General features: G+C 40.7%; 1 long non-coding RNA gene across 2 annotated transcripts; it reads left to right on the top strand.

The window, feature by feature from the left end:
* Positions 1 to 1,295: 1,295 nt before the first annotated feature.
* Positions 1,296 to 8,382, top strand: LOC145430216 (uncharacterized). Of its 2 annotated transcripts, XR_013910691.1 has the most exons (3): positions 1,296 to 1,439; positions 6,265 to 7,711; positions 7,779 to 8,382. It is a non-coding gene; the product is annotated as an uncharacterized LOC145430216 (long non-coding RNA). The 2 variants fall into 2 exon arrangements; XR_013910688.1 differs by lacking the exon at positions 1,296 to 1,439 and having other exon boundaries at positions 2,580 to 7,711.
* Positions 8,383 to 11,368: the final 2,986 nt, after the last annotated feature.

The raw sequence follows: 11,368 nt of genomic DNA, 5'->3' as shown, positions 1-11,368 counted from the left end.
TAAACTAGGGAAGTTTAAGCAGTGCATGTGTGGATCTGCACACACATGCAGTATTTTCTTGCATTCCATGTATGAGCTAGCCTCAGTCAAAACAGTGACGACACATACATGACTGCCTGCTGTTTTGCATTACTGTGTATCTACTGTGATTCATGCATGCTGTACTGTGACTGAGATAATAGTGTATATGAGACACACTTGACAACAACATTGATCAGGATGTGAAAAAGCTACCAGATACAAGTTGTCAGCAGGTTATGTCTGACTAACCACCCTGCCTTACATCACTCTGGGCTAATACTGTAAAAAGCAATCATTAGTTTTCTTTGTAATATCAGATCATTTGTTTTGATAAATACAAAGTCCAGTATCAGGGTTCATATGAGCTATTTTAGCAGTAATTTTACACTCCACTATGATAGTGTTTAGCTGTTACTCATGTTAGCAAGGAAGCTCGGGTTTGTAATTCATTCTTAATTTAGCCACGCTGCATGAATTTGGATGATACGATTTTTGAAAATGGCAGTTTCATTTATGGGGCGTTTATAAAATGGTATTTCTTAGGCTGGCTTTTAAGGAAGGAGAAAAGGTATGTATCAGTTGGCTGGGAAGAAAGATGGAGGTGGAAAGGATGTGCAAGCTATGGGACAAAGTTGCTGAGACTAGGTTAAAAAGAGGTGAGGATCAGTGAGCAGGAGTGTGGCTTTGTGCTGAGAAGAGCACAACAGATTGTCTGGAGAGAAGGTGAAGGAAAGTCAGCTGAAGCAAGACAGTTTGTGGAGTTTGTGTTGGACTGTATGTTATGCTGGGAGCCTGGGGATTAGTGCATGTTAGTGGAAAATCATTCTATGTTTCTTTACCTTCTTTTAAATGTACAAAGATGCCTTTTCTCTGCCCTTTGTCTATGGTTAGATTAGTTTAGAATTATCCTTTTAGACTTTCCCAGCGAAGACATATTGTTTTGGGACATATTGTTTTAGATTGTTTTATCTCTCACAGCTTTCTCCCAGCTCTCTGCTGACGAGACTAGCGCCACATATGGAGTTGTTTATTTTATCTGTTTATTATTTTCTTATCCTGTTCTCACTGTCTTTCCTATAAAAAGTGCCAAGCCTCTGTTCACGGTGTGAGTTGTTTTTAACAGCTTACCCGTGTGCACGTTAAAGCATCAAAAGTAATTCTGTCTCATTGTGTCTTTATTTCTCCTGGGTCTTTTGCAGAGTTTTCCCCCAACATTTCTTGGTCCTTCGGAGCCGGAGCGCCTCCATCTTGTCCCATCTCCGTGACCAGTCCACGTTGTTCGCCTGTCGACAGCTCACACACCAGGTGTGTGATAAAAGACCAAGAGCGTTAAATTCGGGTCTTGGCCAACGTCTTAGAAAGCGACCCACGGTGGTGGGACCCGATCGAGGTGGACCAGACCCGGCGACACTGACCAGGTAGATACAGACACACTGACACAATCTTGCGTAAAAACGTATTTTAAATTCAGGGAATTTAAAATAGCGGAAGTAGCTCGTCGACTGGTAGCTTGGAGCTCGTCGACTGGAAGCTCCCCACCTCTGTGGGTTAGGTTTGGAGCTCTGGGTAGCTCCCCCAGCTGGGTCTAGACAGGGTCTAGGGAATAAGTAGCTCGTCTACAGAAAGACTGGCAGCTCCCCTTATGATAATGGTTCCGGTCGCGCGAATAGGTGTGAATGTGAATGTGTGTGTGTATTGTTTTAATTAACGGAGCAAGCTGAATTTTCACGGTCCAATAAGAGACTGAGCTGCTCCTACTGTGTTTTTCTTTTACTGCTATTCACTGACGTGCTGGTGAGTTGAGAGAACGGTCGAGTTCCGTCTCGTAAACTTCACACCGCTTTTGGAAATAGTCCGAAAGTAGAAGGGCGTGTGAGCAACCACTCTCGTCTCTAATACCAGCGAAGGTGATAGCAGCTGTATCGTGTATATATTACTTAAACAAAAAATAAGTAAATACATAAATAAGATGGGTAATCAAGCAAGTGAAATTAAAACTCACTCCTGCTGACGAGCAGTGGTGAGAAAAGAAAAATCCAGGCGCCGGACAAAACAGTCTGTAAATTGAGAAAATTAAGAAAACAAAATATAAACAGTCAGAAGAATAGAGCTCAACTGCCAGTTTTAGTAAAAACCAGAAGACGAGACACTGTGCAGTGCCCACAATCCTTTTAGAAAGCCATGACCCATTCCTGCAGCCGCATCTGCAGCACCACCCATATCAGGAAGAACATAATAATCCCTTATTAAGTGAAAACTAGAGATCACAGTAGTTTGAAGTAGTTTAAAAGGGTTGAAAACAGACCCCACTGAGTAGATATAAATATAAAAAGTACGAAATAAAGCTAAACAAAGGGAAAATTACAGTAGAAATTATCTTTAGAGTATTTGAAATTAATAATAGCAAGGATAACAACCTGTAAAGTGATATTAACAATGAAACACAGTTGGCATGATGACCATGCCCACAATGTATAAAATGAATATAAAGCAAATAATTCACACGAAAATATTTTAATAACATAAATAAAGTATATTAAGGCTGTGTCATTGTTCAGCCAAGGACAGTGTGTGAAAAAGTAACTGTCTCCACCCTGGGAAAAGGATGATACTGCAGGTCATCTGAAGCCCTTGATGGATACAAAATAAAATATAAATAATATATTATAATAGAACTGCCTGGTCCGCCATGCAACAGAGAGAACAAATGTGACCGCAGATTGGATGAATTCTAAATTATCTGTTTGCTGAATAAGATGATCCTAACTAACAAATTGGCTCAGTAGTAGTATAATGGTACACACTGATAAAATATTATAATATGCTATTGCTGTTATATAAGACAAAGAGGATAATATTAACAATGACATAATATTAATATGAAGAGGCACCTTAATCGGTTATGATGTGAGGTGGATAATTGTTAAACAGTAGTCTGCATCAAGCTTAAGGTTTGCTGAAACTCAGTGTAATGACATGTGAGATGAAGACAATACAGAGAATAACTAAACTAATGAAGTGCATAGAGGCACTTGACCAGCTTGAAACCTATCATCCTAGAATGACACATTGCTGAGATATAGAGCACACCTATAATAACAACCAATAAGCAAAACCCTGTAGACAACAGCTAAAACTACAGGATTGAGAAGCTGAATTAAATATGTAGACACTGCTAAGCTGATGCGCATGTTACACATTTTCTTTTCTTTTTATTTATTTGTTTCTTTTAGAGCAGAAGCTGCTGTAACACACCCAAAGAAAGACTCTAGGTCTGACCAACCGTTTCAGTCATGGGCAAAAAGATGTCAGTCAATAAAATTCTAAAAGATAATTTATTGACAAAAAATATATCAAGAGATAAAAGATAAAACAGTCCAGTGTCCCACTTAAGAATTGTATAAAAACACACAGTCCCAAGGCCAGAGCCAGCTATGCCACACAGCCAAGTTGCACTCCACATGTTGCCTTTAACAGGGTTAGAAGTTGTCCTTGGAGACCCACCACCCTGCAAGCATATAGTCAGTGGTCACTCAAGCCTCTGCAACTCTGCTGCCTTTAGGCTGTGGCATATAATAGGCCCTGGCCTGCACAGAGAGACAAAACGACACACTTAATATAAAATTCATAGGGCAAAACCCATCCATCCCAAACATATCTGATTTCATCACATTACATACCTGCACAGAGAGACAAAACAACACAGCAGTGTTTGTAGTGTGGGCTATAAGTAGACCAGTGTATCAGTGCAGTCAAGTACACCTGCCTCTAATTAGTCCAACCCCATTCCAGCCATTGGCTCACCAAAAATGTGACACACACAAAACCACTCCCAACCCAGTGCAACTTCACACAATAATATGGAGCTGAATTAACACAGGCACATTAGTCTACCATGTTACAAGCTGCATGGTATTACAAGCCAACATATGTAGACTTCTGCTTTGTTCGGGTGGCAGCATTTTTCTTTTTTCTTTTGTGTCCTGACACGTTTATGTTTTTTGTTTTTGTTTGATTATTTTGTTGGTTTTGGAAACGAATTTAAACGAACTTGTGACAATACTTGAGAATCACAGTGACACATAGTGATTAGGCATATGATTGAAAAATGCCTAGGTTTAGAGCTGTGAGCTATGAGCTGTGAGCAATGCAAAGTTAAATATATATATATTTGTATAAATGGGAAACAACCCTAACTTGAAAGTTTGAAATGTGTGAGATCCATGAATTGTTTGAAGAACTAGAAATTATCTAAAAATGCCTTAAGTGAAAATGTAGAGTTGCATCTATTCTCCCAAACCAAAAAAAAAAAAAAAAAAAAAAGGAGAAGAAGCATTCTGTAACTTAGAAATAAGGCTGACGTGTTGACAACAGACTAAAACACTAATTCGCAGGTGGCTATCAGGAACAGAGAGGCGAGCAAAGTCACAAACACCAAGGCTGCAGACAGCCACGCAGAAACAGCAGATAACATAGAGACAACGCCTGCTAGAACCGTGGAGAGGAAGGTCACTTCACACGAGATTGTAGGAGTAGGCCACAGAGAAATAATGCAAAACAGTTTTGAGGCAGCCACTTAAACTGACAGTTTTCAAAGGACAAATTAGTTGTAAAGTCAGCTTCAGGCCACACAACTGTACAACAATTAACTGCCCCTTTAGAACTAGTACATACAGCAAGTGGCCGCAGGTGCTTTATTAAATGCATATATGACCCGTCGTGTCCAGTAAATTTGCTAGGTAGAGACGCTCTGACAAAACTTAAGATAGCAGTCATGCCATTCTTTTCTGGTATTACACCTGAGTGCATGCTAAATGACACCCGCCACATCCACTTTCCAGAAACCGACCGAGTATCACAACATTCTGAGATTTAAACAAACTCCAGGCCCAGATCCACCTTATGATCAGCAAGTGTGGAAGCTAGGAGAACAGCATTTGACCTTACAGCACAGGCCGAAATTGTGTAGGTTACGCAGTAACCACAGATAGTAAAATAATAGAAGCAAAACCACTTTCTTCTTCATATTCTGCACAGAGCGCTGAGCTGTCAGCTGTGATTTGCGCATGTGAAATACACAAAGATAAACAAATAACCATTTATATAGACAGCCAGTATGTTTTCTCTGCTGTGCATCATTTTGCAAAAAATCTGGAAAACCAGAGGAATGATTACACCAACCGGAAAACCAGTTCAGCATGCCAACCTCTTACAACGCCTCTTTCATTGCTACAGGCAATAACTTTGCTGACAGAGCAGCAAAACAGGCGGCACAAAAGACAAACATCACATTGATGGCAGTAAACACACATCAGATTCCACTGGATGTGTTGAAAAATGAACATAAAGCAGCAAGCACAGCAGAGCAGGCAAAATGGCTAAAACACGGTGCAGTTCTGACAAACGACTTAATGATGTGTTATGGCAAGCCAGTGCTGCCAAAATCTCTCCACAAGATGGCGGCATTAGTGACTCATGGCTATACGCATTTGTCATCGGGGGGAATGACCTGTATTGTCAACTCTCATTTCTACACTGTAAATTTTGAAACTTCAGCAAAACAATTTGTCAGAACGTGCATGACGTGTCAAAAATATAATGCTCAGGGAAATCTGCGACCAAAAAGAGGCCGTTTTCCCACTCCACCTTATCCTTTTCACACAATTCATATGGATTTTATTGAACTAAGCGAATGTCAAGGGTCAAAATACGCCCTAGTGGTTATAGACGTGTTCTCAAAATGGCCGGAAATCTATCCAGTGAAAAAGGCAGATGCAATTTCAGTAGCAAAGTGCCTGTGCAATCACTTCATACCCACATATGGCATCCCAGCTTTGATACGATCAGACAACGGCACTCATTTTGTAAATGATGTCATCACTAAGGTCTCTGAAGCACTCGGTTTCAGCATAAAACACCACTGTGCTTATCACCCTCAGAGCGCAGGCCTTGTAGAGAGAACTAACGGCACTATAAAACAAAGGCTAAGGAAATGCATGGCAGAAACAGGAAGGCCGTGGCCTGAATGTTTGGGTTTAGTGAAAATGTGGATGCGCTTAACGCAAGGCTCCCATAAACTAACTCCATTTGAAATCATTCATGGCAGGCCGTTCCCACTGCCGATCACCAGTCAACCAATAGACAAAGCAATCAGAGAAAACACATTAGCAGAATGGATGTCTAAGCTGTTAGAAAACAAAGAGATCATTGTACATAATCAACAACCTGATGATGTTTCTCCAGTGTCTTGCAGACTAAAGCCCGGTGACTGGGTTCTGATCAAGGTGCTCCAAAGGAAAAACTGGAGCACACCCAGGTGGGAGGGGCCATACCAAGTCCTCCTCACTACACCAACCGCTTGCAAAATTGCGGAACGACCATCCTGGATCCATCAGAGTCACTGCAGGCGAGTAAGTGAAGCCATCTAAACACAGCTGACAGCAGGCTTGCCCACTTGTTGTGATCTCGCCCGGTGGAGGGGTCAGCTTTCCTGGCCGGGGGGTCTACTCGCGACAGGAGGGTGTGTCCCGTCGTCATGAGGTGGTGGCTCTTAATAACTGCAGTGGCCCTGACCATGGCCGGGCTCCTAATCTTTGCTTCCGTGAGGGACAACAAGTCACGCAATATGAAGAAAAGGCAGACACTGTATGACAAAGGACAGTACACCAAGTTTCCCCATGGCTACGCCACTAACTTTTGGTGGCAGTTTATGAACACTACAGCTCACTGGAATAATAAAACTGACTGCTATGCATGTACCCATATGCCCCTATCCTCGCAGACGTCTGGCCTGTGGCCGTACAGCATACCTGAAGATCGCAGTTGGTGTCTGTTGGGCCTGGCAACACATCCAGGCTACGGTACTCTTTGGTCCAAGGCCAACTACAGCATCCCAGCAAAAGCAACCTGGAGGTCATCATCACCCACAAATGTGAACTGTTCCGGACAGACCTACCTACTGACCTGGCCCCAAGTCTCAGACCCACTGCCTGATGTAATTCTACTAAACAAACTGAACGCAGCGCAACTGCCAGTATGTGTGATGAACAATGGATCGCGGGCAGTGGGGGAGCTGCCTACTCACCTATCTACCGGATGCCACTACAAACAAAGACTCAGTACCAGACAGGATGTGCACGGACGGCACCAAGCAGTAAAGGAACCAGAGTTTCGCATCTGAGGAGGAGTGAAATTCTTACAGAGCTTGATCCCCGGCATTGGAGCTGCCGAGGTGCGGGATCATGTGGAGATCAACCGATATGCTCTGCTACGACGCATCAACTTTGACAAAGACCCTGGGACCGGCTTTAGCAGGAGAACAGAAGGCCATCAGAACGATGGTGCTGCAGAACAGACTGACTCTAGACCTGCTAACAGCATCACAAGGAGGAGTTTGTAAGCGGAGACATTTATGAAGCTTTGCAGAATTTGACCATTCTGCAGAAATATGTCACTGACCACACATCTGGAGCAGCTACACCGCCATGTCTAAGAGTAATGATTTCAAAGATGATAACAACTACAATGACTGCTTATGTTGCCGTGCCTCAAGAAGAACAGCATCCCGTTGCAATTCTGTTAGAGGAGAACTTGTAATAACTGCTAATGAATGACGTGGTGATTAAAAATGACTTGTCAAGTGATCATGCACTGATTAACACATTAGTAGTTTATGCAGGTACAATATAAGGTTTTCATCCTTTTATTTGTTGTAGTTTTCATTTTAAATATAAGGTTTTCATCCTTTTAAACATAAGGTTTTTATCCTTTATTTTTTGTAGTTTAGTTTTATTATTTTTTCTTGTTTATTCCACTTGTTATTTCATTTACTATGATTTTCATTTACTATGATTTTCTTTGTTCTTTTTATTATTTTATTTTGTTTTATTCTTTAGACCAAATGATTTCCATTTCTGCTATGCTGACATTTTGAAAATTAAAAAATTGCTTAAGATACTTAATAAATAACCTTCACAGACAATTGTTGTATACATTTAAAATAAGTTAAAACAGGAGGGAATGTTACAGGAAAAATGATTCTATGTTTATTTACCTTCTTTTAAATGTGCAAGCATGCCCTTTTGTCTATGGTTAGATTAGTTTAGAATTATCTTTTTAGACTTTCTCAGCAAAGACATACTGTTTTGGGACATATTGTTTTAGATTGTTTTATCTCTCACAGCTTTCTCCCAGCTCTCTGCTGACGATACTAGCGCCACATATGGAGTTGTTTATTTTATCTGTTTTGTATTTTCTTATCCTGTTCTCACTGTCTTTCCTATAAAAAGTGCCCAGCCTCTGTACACGTTGTGAGTTGTTCTGAACAGCTTACCCGTGTGCACGTTAAAGCATAAAAAGTGATCTTGTCTCATTGTGTCTTTATTTCTCCTGGGTCTTTTACAGAGTTTTCCCCCAACAACCGCTAAAGGATTTAATACGGTTGGACCGTGTAAAGCAGTTGGACTGCTGAGTGATTTTAGTATATTAGGGAATTTGGTTATTGTTTGGGGTTGGAGCCCCTATTGGTTATAAGGTTGGACCTGCTACAGTCTAACACTTTTTTGGGTGTTTTACTGTTGTTCCAAAGTATTATAAATTATTGAAGAACGCCAGTTGGACTGGTGGGAAGCGCATAGCCTGGAGTTTACGCTCCCTCCTTGTCGTGGACGTGCGACATTGACCTCTCGGCGAAGAGGGTTAGTTCAGTGTGGCTTAACTGTGGGGTACAGGGCATCCTGGAATAAGCTAGTGGTTGGACTACTTTACCGTTTGGAACGGTAATCTGCGCTTTTTTGGGCAGCAAAGGTTGGACCTTGGGTGTTGGACACTCTTAAATTGAGTTAGGGATTTTAGAGATGAGGCCAGAAACTGTTGGACAGATACTGGTTAATTGATCACAAAAAAGTTGGACTTTATCAGTTGGACCGTTAACTTAAATTTGTCGAAATTGGTTAGGCGCTAAAGCTGTTGGGCCTGACAGTGGTTGTAAATATAAGACGTCTTTGTAATATAAAATAAGAGAGTTTGGTGTGAGAGGAGGCTGTGTGTCGAGTCAGCAATGCACTGACTGCCTGCTGATATTTTTAGACAGTGTGTGTGAAGATGCAAATTAGTAAGTAGTGAAATGCTTAAAACCACCGTTGGTTTTACAAATACTGCTGCAAACATTGTTGAATGTGTGTTTAAGATGCTGTTTATGTTTATTAGAGGGCTCTAAATAAAGTTTTGAGTTGCCGTAGTGGATGTATAGTAATTGACTGAGTTTGGATGTAGATATATAAATATATTCAGTGCATTGTAGATACTTAAGACTAACATACCACTTTCAGTAGTAACCTCTCTCCAGCAATAATTGCTGATGTGTTTTATTTTTTCAATTTCTTGTGTGTGCTGTGAGAATTAATAGAGGTTTCAATTGTTTTGGGGGTTTTTTGTTTTTTGACTTGCTCTTTCTGATTATGAAAAGCATGTCTAAAATGTTCTTAGGAAAGCGTATTTTGAGTTATATTCCTCAACTCCTGCCACAGTTTAAGTGTGTGAATGCTGTGAGTAGTAGGTTTTGAGTGATTGGGTGTGATTTGTACAAAATAATAAATACGTAATATTAACAAAAGTTGATAGTAGAGTGAGTGCAGAAGTAGAAGTGTGAGAGAAAAGACGGTGATGTGAATGCTGACAAATGCAAAGAGTTTAGTCTATTTAAAAGGCAGTGTGTGTGTGAGAGGAGTATGAAATGATTGTGTGAATGATGCTACATTTTAGATCAAAAGTTAGTAGAATTACAGAGGGTTTGTAGATTGTAAATACAAAACAAAAAGAGTTTGATTAGACTGTAGAAACAGGAAATATGGCTCTGAGTGCTGTGTGAGTAACAGGAAGCATTTGTGTGACAGGAACTGTGCATGCCCATAAAAGGAGACTCACTGTCACAAGTGAGCACCCAGAGGGAAATAGACTCTAGCCAGACGAAGCAAATGGAGGTTTTAAGAAAAGAAATGAAAAGGATATTAATTTTATGCTTTAGTGTGTTAATACAGGTTACAAATAAATAAAGGTGGACTTTTCTCAACCTGGAATTTTAAGAGGCAAAACCATAGATTAACAGAATTGGGAAAAACAGGCCAGATTTTGGCTTAAAATTTTACAGCTTGACCTCCCACTTGGCCCCCATCCTGAGAAGAAGCTCAAAGGACAGTTAATCTCCTGATGAAGACCGACAGAACATCGTGGACTTGAAGAATTAACAGCAGGCAGAAGGCAGTGCAACTGAAACCACACTGACGACACCAGCAGCAGCATGTAAGAAAAGCACACGATGCAACATGTACTGTAAATTACAGGCTGGACAGTTGAACAGTGGGATAATGAGCTGTGGGAAAGCACTGGACACTGATTTTCAGATCTGCCATGCTTGGAGTAATCTTGAAAGAGACGACTGAAAGGATGAGCAGAGAAGAAGAAACCAAGTGATGAAGCATGCACGGTGGACTGCAGGCTGGTAAGAACAGTGTGACATAACTGTTTAAAGGCACTGAATGTGATATTTTACCAGGCTGGGACCTAATCTAAAAGGAAAATACTGAAAAGAATCAGAGAAGAAACAGACTGTCTTTGCTGGAGATTTCAAGACAACAAAGGACACTGTGAGAAGAGCACAGGGGCCAGTGGGAAGGTGAAGTCCAGAGGAGTTCGAGTGACTGGAGGGTATAATTGGGTTGAAATTGAAGCCTGAACTCATGGATGGTTTAGAGATGTCCACCAGAGAAAACTAAAGAGGTAAACAAAAATAGAAAACACGCATACACAAATTGTTACATGTGAAATTATTTTTGGAAAGAATCAGAAGGGAGATGGTTCGAATTAAGAAATTAGTGAAAAGATGCATGGATTAAACCTGATTATAACATACAGAGGCAATGAAGAAAGCAGCTTACACTCACTGAATATTAACATACATAGAAACCGCAATGAAGACATGCTTACACTTATACACATGACATAAGTTGGTATATCTGACCAGAGAGAGAGAAACGGGTAGTTTAAGTACTCATGATAATAATGAAAATGTCTTAGTTGTGTTATATTCAGGGGCGAAGTAGACCTGGACCAATTCTCCACATGCAGCGGTCGGAAGAAACTTATAGGTTAACATGACTGGACATGTTAAGGCAAGTTTCTGGTTGAATTGTTTACAGCGCCATGTGTCGCTGAACCTAACAAGCAAACTCCGACCTATGTCTGAGGACCAGGAATGCTGTTATTTAAGGTGGGAACTTAAAATTTGGTTTATCAAATTTTGGGAAAGAGAAAACTGACGGCTTAAGTGGAGAATTGTGAAGGAGTCTGA

The sequence above is a fragment of the Astatotilapia calliptera genome, chromosome 1 (assembly GCF_964374335.1).
Source record: "Astatotilapia calliptera chromosome 1, fAstCal68.1, whole genome shotgun sequence".
Lineage (NCBI taxonomy): Eukaryota > Metazoa > Chordata > Actinopteri > Cichliformes > Cichlidae > Astatotilapia > Astatotilapia calliptera.
Note: the sequence above shows the minus strand (reverse complement) of the source record. Positions and strands in the feature narration are given on the sequence as shown.